Source organism: Procambarus clarkii, chromosome 23 (assembly GCF_040958095.1).
Source record: "Procambarus clarkii isolate CNS0578487 chromosome 23, FALCON_Pclarkii_2.0, whole genome shotgun sequence".
Taxonomy (NCBI): Eukaryota; Metazoa; Arthropoda; class Malacostraca; order Decapoda; family Cambaridae; genus Procambarus; species Procambarus clarkii.
The window spans coordinates 4,258,528-4,266,613 of record NC_091172.1 but is presented as its reverse complement, the minus strand read 5'-3'; the positions used below and the strand labels follow the sequence as shown (position 1 = coordinate 4,266,613).

General features: G+C 41.1%; 1 long non-coding RNA gene across 1 annotated transcript; it reads left to right on the top strand.

Moving 5' to 3' along the window:
* The first annotated feature begins 2,492 nt into the window (after positions 1–2,492).
* Positions 2,493–3,651, top strand: LOC123748389 (uncharacterized). The gene is made up of 3 exons (XR_006771768.2): positions 2,493–2,942; positions 3,067–3,193; positions 3,576–3,651. It is a non-coding gene; the product is annotated as an uncharacterized lncRNA (long non-coding RNA).
* The last annotated feature ends 4,435 nt before the right edge of the window (positions 3,652–8,086 follow it).

Genomic DNA, 8,086 nt, shown 5'->3' with positions numbered 1-8,086 from the left:
TACGTGCAGAGCACCAGAATTTGGCTCCAAAATATGGCTCAGGCCTCGAAATTGGGATATTTGGGATATTTTGAAAACTGCAGGGGGGGGGGGTTTGGGACAAATGTCACCAAACGCCGCTTTCATACGTGGCATATGTTGGGTATAAAAAAGTCGTAATTTCAAACTGCGAATACGTGCAGAGAGCCAGAATTTGGCTCCAAAATATGGCTCAGGCCTCGAAATTGGGATATTTGGGATATTTTGAAAACTGCAGGGGTGTTTGCGACAAATTTCACCAAACGCCACTTTCAGTACTTGGCATATGTTGGGTATAAAAAAAGTCGTAATTTCAAACTGTGAATACGTGCAGAGACCCAGAATTTGGCTCCAAAATATAGCTCAGGCCTCAAAATTGGGATATTTTGGATATTTCGAAAACTGCAGGGGAGTTTGTGCGAAATGTGACTCACTGCTGCTTTCAGGACTTGGCATATGTTGGTTATAAAATGTCGTAATTTCAAACCGCGAATACGTGCATAGAGCCAAAATTTGCCTCCAAAATATGGCTAAGGCCTCGAAATTGGGATGTTTGGGATATTTTGAAAACTGCAGGGGGGTTTGGGACAAGTATGACCAAACGGCGGTTTCAGTACTTGGCATATGTTGAGTATTAAATTCGCAATTTCAAACTGCGAATACGTGCAGAGACCCAGAATTTGGATCCAAATTATGGCTCAGGCCTCGAAATTGGGATATTTGGATATTTTTGAAAACTGCATGGGAGTTTGTGCCAAATGTGACTCAATGCCTCTCTCAGAACTTGGCATATGTTGGGTATAAAAAGTCGTAATTTCAAACTGCGAATACGTGCAGAGCACCAGAATTTGGCTCCAAAATATGGCTAAGGCCTCGAAATTTGGATGTTTGGGATATTTTGAAAACTACAGGGGAGTTTGCGCAAAATGTGACTCACTGCCACTTTCAGTACTTGGCATATGTTGGGTACAAAAATGTCATAATTTCAAACTGCGAATACGTGCAGAGAGCTTGAATTTGGCTCCAAAATATGGCTCAGGCCTCGAAATTGGGATGTTTAGGATATTTTGTAAACTGAAGGGAGGTTTGGGACAAATGTGACCAAACGCCGCTTTCAGTACATCGCATATGTTGGGTATAAAAAAGTCGTAACTTCAAACAGCGAATACGTGCAGAGAGCCAGAATTTGGATCCAAAATATGGCTCAGGCCTCGAAATTGGGATGTTTGGGATATTTTGAAAACTGCAGGGTAGTTTGTGCAAAATGTGACTCACTTCCGCTTTCAGTACTTGGCATATGTTGGGTGTAAATATCGTAATATCAAACTTCGAATACCTGCAGAGAGCCAAAATTTGGCTCCAAAATATGGCTCAGGCGTCGAAATTGGGATTTTTGGGATATTTCGAAAACTACAGGGGAGTTTGTGCAAAATGTGACTCACTGCCGCTTTCAGGACTAGGCAGATGTTGGGTATAAAAAGTCATAAATTCAATCTGCGAATGCGTGCATAGAGACAGAATTTGGCTCCAAAATATGGCTCAGGCCTCGAAATTGGGATGTTTAAAATATTTTGAAAACTGCAGTGGGGTTTGTGCAAAATGTGACTCACTTCCGCTTTCAGGACTTGGCATATGTTGGGTATAAAAAGTCGTAATTTCAAACTGCGAATACGTGCATAGAGCTAGAATTTGGCTCCAAAATATGCCTCAGTCCTCGAAATTGGGATGTTTTGGATATTTTGAAAACTGCAGGGGGGTTTGGGACAAGTATGACCAAACGCCGTTTCAGATCTTGGCAAATGTTGGGTTTAAAAATTCGTAATTTCAAAGTGCGAATACGTGCAGAGAGCCAGAATTTGGCTCCAAAATATGGCTCAGGCCTCGAAATTGGGATGTTTGGGATATTTTGAAAACTGCAGGGGGGTTTGGGACAAATGTGACCAAACAACTTTTTGAATACTTGGCATATGTTGGGTATAAAAAGTCGTAATTTCGAACTGCAAATACGTGCAGAGAGCCAGAATTTGGCTACAAAACATGGCTCAGGCCTCGAAATTGAGATGTTTGGGATATTTTGAAAACTGCAAGGGAGTTTAGCAAAATGTGATTCACCGCCGCTTTCAGTACTTGGCATATGTTGGGCATATAAAGGGGGCATATCAAACGCAAAAATTCGGAAAAATCGAATATTTTTGAAATTTTAAAAATTCTACAACGTTCTGGCAACACTTTGGCGCAAACACGATAATGTTATGATATAAATTAAAGTATTTATGGTACATTTCCATGCGTAATTGTGCAGAATCCGGTGCCCCGCGGCTGTGGCGCGCCAAGAGTATTGCGTCGTACGTTCTAAACGTCAATTTTTTCGTAATAACGTCGGAAATAACTATGTATATATGACAACAATATACACTAATTGGCAACCGTCTCCTAGTGGGGGGTGAGTGAGGTAGTCACATGGTGTGTCCTGTTGAGTGGAGGTGTCGACGCGTGCTCCATTTTGGCTCCTGAAATCTTGCTTTTGTAGCGTCTAGTGCACAATGACCTATAAACGGAGGGCTCGGAAGACAAAGGAAGCCAATTTGGCACGCGGTCGCCGTCTTTGGCAGGAAAGGAGAGCCGCTGTAGCGCAAGGGAGAGTTATATCAAGTGAGGATGTAGGCGGCCTCCCCGCCTCACGCCTCGACCCTCCTCACACACCCTCCTCAACCCAGCCCCTCCATGTGTATGGACCGGCCACGACAGTGCCATCTACATCTACTGGTGTGGCAGTGCCATCTACATCTACTGATGTGGCAGTGCCATCTACATCTACTGGTGTGGCAGTGCCATCTACTGGTGTGGCTGGTGTTGCAGTGCCATCTACTGCTGTGCCTGATGTTGCAGTGCCATCTACTGTTTCAATAGACCAATTTCAATAGGTTAGTATGTTTTAGTGTTATAATCTGGTATTTTGTAATATGTATGTGCAGGATATATATATGTATAATTTTTTTTTATTTTTATTTTTTTTTTTTTTTCAATTTTTTTTTCGTTTGTTATCAGGGGATGTGCATGGAACTTGCACACCTTGCTCAATGGATGCCTATCTGCAAGGGTGCCAATTATGAACAAAATCTGTTGAAGTCAAGCTCAGTTACAGGTGGCCGAACTTTGATCTTATTTTACTCAGGTAAGTAATTTACAACTTCAAAGTACATCATAGCTTTCATTTATTAATCAATTTACATGCAAATTACACCTTATATGTAGAGTTTGTGCTTCTACAAAACCTAGTAGACATTTTAGTCCAAAGTCCATTTGTTGATTTTATAAAAATTTATAAACATCATATATTGCATATTTTTGGAAGGGTAACTTTGAAAAATTATATTATTGCACTAAACTTTTTATTCCTAAAACTGATCACTACAATCCTTTATTATGTGCTAATTTTAATATCTGAGTGTTATAGAAATGATTTTAGTTGACAAATGTGGTCCCTAAAATTATTTGAAAATGTTGAAAATTCGTTGCATAATACGTTGTGTATTTTTTTCTCCTTTTCTGTTTAGGGTGTGATGGTGAAACTTGGACCAGTTGCAGCCCTTTCTATAACCATTTCATAAATAAATTTATAAGCAAATCAAACAATTTTTAATTTAACCTTGATATGCCCCTAAAGTCGTAACTTCAAACTGCGAATACGTGTAGAGAGCCAAAATTTGGTTCCAAAATATGGCTCAGGCCTCGAAATTGGGATGTTTGGGATATTTTGAAAACTGCAGGGGAGTTTGTGGAAAATGTGACTCACTACCCCTTGCATTACTTGGCATATAATGGGTATAAAAAATCGTAATTTCAAACTGCGAATACGTGCAGAGAGCCAGAATTTGGCTCCAAAATGTGAATCAGGCCTTAAAATTGGGATGTTTGGGATATTTTGAAAACTGCAGGGGGGATTGCACCAAATGTTACCAAACGCCGCTTTCAGGACTTAGCATATGTTGGGTATAAAAAAGTCGCAATTTTAAACTGCGAATACGTGCAGAGAGCCAGAATTTGGCTCCAAAATACGGCTCAGGCCTCGAAATTGGGATATTTGGGATATTTTGAAAACTGCAGGGAGGTTTCGGACATATGTGACCCAACGCCGCTTTCAGTACTTGGTATATGTTGCGTATATAAAGTCGTAATTTAAAACTGCCAATACGTGCAGAGAGCCAGAATTTTGCTCCAAACTATGGTTCAGGCATCGAAATTAGCATGTTTGGGATATTTTGAAAACTGCAGGGAGGTTTGGGACAAATGTGACCAAACGCCGCATTCAGTACTTGGCATTTGTTGGGTATAAAAAGTCGTAATTTCAAACTGCAAATACGTGCTGTGAGCCAGAATTTGGATCCAAAATATGGCTCCGGCCTCTAAATTGGGATATTTGGGATATTTTGAAAACTGCAGGAGTTTGTGCCAAATGTGACTCAATGCCGCTCTCAGAACTTGGCATATGTTGGTAAAAGTCGCAATTTCAAACTGAATACGTGCAGAGACCAGAATTTGGCTCCAAATATGCTCAGGCTCGAAATTGGGATATTTGGGATATTTTGAAAACTGCAGGGAGGTTTGGACATGTGACCAAACGCCGCTTCCAATACTTGGCATATGTTGGATACAAAAAGTCGTAATTTCAAACTGCGATACGTGCAAAGAGGCAAAATTTGGCTCCAAAATATGGCTCAGGCTCGAAATAGAGATATTTGGGATATTTTGAAAACTGTAGGGGGGGGGGTTTGGGACAAATGTCACCAAACGCCGCTTCAGTACTTGGCATATGTTGGTATAAAAAAGTCGTAATTTCAAACTGCGATACGTGCAGAGCAGAATTTGGCTCCAAAATATGGCTCAGGTCTCGAAATGGGATGTTTGGGCTATTTTGAAAACTGCAGGGGGGTTTGCGACAAATTTCACCAAACGCCACTTTCAGTACTTGGCATATGTTGGGTATAAAAAAGTCGTAATTTCAAACTGTGAATACATGCAGAGAGCCAGAATTTGGCTCCAAAATATAGCTCAGGCCTTAAAATTGGGATATTTTGGATATTTCGAAAACTGCAGGGGAGTTTGTGCGAAATGTGACTCACTGCCGCTTACAGGACTTGGCATATGCTGGGTATAAAATGTCGTAATTTCAAACCGCGAATACGTGCATAGAGCAGAATTTCGCTCCAAAATATTGCTCAGGCCTCGAAATTGGGATGTTTGAGATATTTTGAAAACTGCAGGGGGGGTATTGGCTCCAAAATGTGAATCAGGCCTTAAAATTGGGATGTTTGGGATATTTTGAAAACTGCAGGGAGGTTTGGGACAAATGTGACTCACTACCGCTTTCAGTACTTCGCACATATAGGGTATAAAAAATCGTAATTTCAAACTACGAATACGTGCAGAGAGCCAGAATTGGCTACAAAATGTGAATCAAGCCTTAAAATTGGGATGTTTGGGATATTTGGAAAACTGCAAGGGGGATTGGGCCAAATGTGACCAAACGCCGCTTTCAGGGCTTGGCATATGTTGGGTATAAAAAAGTCGCAATTTTAAACTGCGAATACGTGCAGAGAGCCAGAATTTGGCTCCAAAATACGGCTCAGGCCTCGAAATTGGGATATTTGGGATATTTCGAAAACTGCAGACGGAGTTTGTGCAGAAAAATGTGACTAACTGCCCCTTTCAGGACTTAGCATATGTTGGGTATAAAAATTCGTAATTTCAATCTGAGAATACGTGCATAGAGCCAGAATTTGGCTCCAAAATATGGCTCAGGCCTCGAAATTGGGATGTTTGGGATATTTTGAAAACTGCAGGGGGGGTTTGGGACAAATGTGACCAAACGCCGCTTTCAGTACTTGGCATATGTTGGGCATAAAAAAGTCGTAATTTCAAACTGCGAATACGTGCAGAAAGCTAGAATTTGGCTCCAAAATATTGTTCAGGCCTCGAAATTGGGATATTTGGGATATTTCGAAAACTGCAGGGGAGTTTGTGCGAAATGTGACTCACTGCCGCTTACAGGACTTGGCAAATGCTGGTATAAAATATCGTAATTTCAAACCGCGAATACGTGCATAGGGCCAGAATTTCGCTCCAAAATATTGCTCAGGCCTCGAAATTGGGATGTTTGAGATATTTTGAAAACTGCAGGGGGGTATTGGCTCCAAAATGTGAATCAGGCCTTAAAATTGGGATGTTTGGGATATTTTGAAAACTGCAGGGAGGTTTGGGACAAATGTGACTCACTACCGCTTTCAGTACTTCGCATATATTGGGTATAAAAAATCGTAATTTCAAACTACGAATACTTGCAGAGAGCCAGAATTTGGGTACAAAATTGTGAATCAAGCCTTAAAATTGGGATGTTTGGGATATTTGGATAAACTGCAAGGGGGATTGGGCCAAATGTGACCAAACGCCGCTTTCAGGGCTTGGCATATGTTGGGTATAAAAAAGTAGCAATTTTAAACTGCGAATACGTGCAGAGAGCCAGAATATGGCTCCAAAATACGGCTCAGGCCTCGAAATTGGGATATTTGGGATATTTCGAAAACTGCAGGGGAGTTTGTGCAAAATGTGACTAACTGCCGCTTTCAGGACTTAGCATATGTTGGGTATAAAAAGTCGTAATTTCAATCTGCGAATACGTGCATAGAGCCAGAATTTGGCTCCAAAATATGGCTCTGTGTTTGAAATTGGGATGTTTTGGATATTTTGAAAAGTGCAGGGAGGTTTGGGACAAATGTGACGAAACGCCGCTTTCAGTTCTTGGCATATGTTGGGCATAAAAAAGTCGTAATTTCAAACTGCGAATACGTGCAGAAAGCTAGAATTTGGCTCCAAAATATTGTTCAGGCCTCGAAATTGGGATATTTGGGATATTTCGAAAACTGCAGGGGAGTTTGTGCGAAATGTGACTCACTGCCGCTTTCAGGACTTGGCATATGTTGGGTATAAAATGTCGTAATTTCAAACCGCGAATACGTGCATAGAGCCAAAATTGGGTTCCAAAATATGACTCAGGCCTCTAAATTGGGATGTTTGGGATATTTTGAAAACTGCTGGTTTTTTTTGGACAAATGTGACCAAACGCCGCGTTCAGTACTTGGCATATGTTGGGTATAAAAAAGTTGTAATTTCAAACTGCGAATACGTGCAGAGAGCCAGAATATGGCTCCAAAATACGGCTCAGGCCTCGAAATTGGGATATTTGGGATATTTCGAAAACTGCAGGGGAGTTTGTGCAAAATGTGACTAACTACCGCTTTCAGGACTTAGCATATGTTGGGTATAAAAAGTCGTAATTTCAATCTGCGAATACGTGCATAGAGCCAGAATTTGGCTCCAAAATATGGCTCTGTGTTTGAAATTGGGATGTTTGGGATATTTTGAAAAGTGCAGTGAGGTTTGGGACAAATGTGACGAAACGCCGCTTTCAGTACTTTGCATATGTTGGGTATATAAATTCGTAATTTCACACTGCGAACACGTGCATAGAGCCAGAATTTGGCTCTAAAATATGGCTCATGCCTCGATATTGGGATGTTTGGGATATTTTGAAAACTGCAGGGGGGGGGGGGTTTGGGACAAATGTGACCAAACTCCGCTTTCCGTACGTGGCTTATGTTGGGTATAAAAAAGTCGTAATTTCAAACTGCAAATACGTGCAGAGAGCCAGAGTTTGGCTCCAAAATTTTTTTTCTCAGGCCTCGAAATTGGGATGTTTGGGATATTTCGAAAACTGCAGGGGAGTTTGTGCAAAATGTGACTCACTGCCGCTTTCAGTTCTTGGCATATGTTGGGTATAAAAATCGTAATATCAAACTGCGAATACGAGCAGAGAGCCAGAATTTGGCTCCAAAATATGACTCAGGTCTCGATATTGTGATGTTTGGGATATTTTAAAAACTGCAGGGGGGGTTTGGGACAAATGTGACCAAACGCCGCTTTCAGTACTTGGCACATGGTGGGCATAAAAAAGTCGTAATTTCAAACTGCGAATACGTGCAGAAAGCTAGAATTTGGCTCCAAAACATTG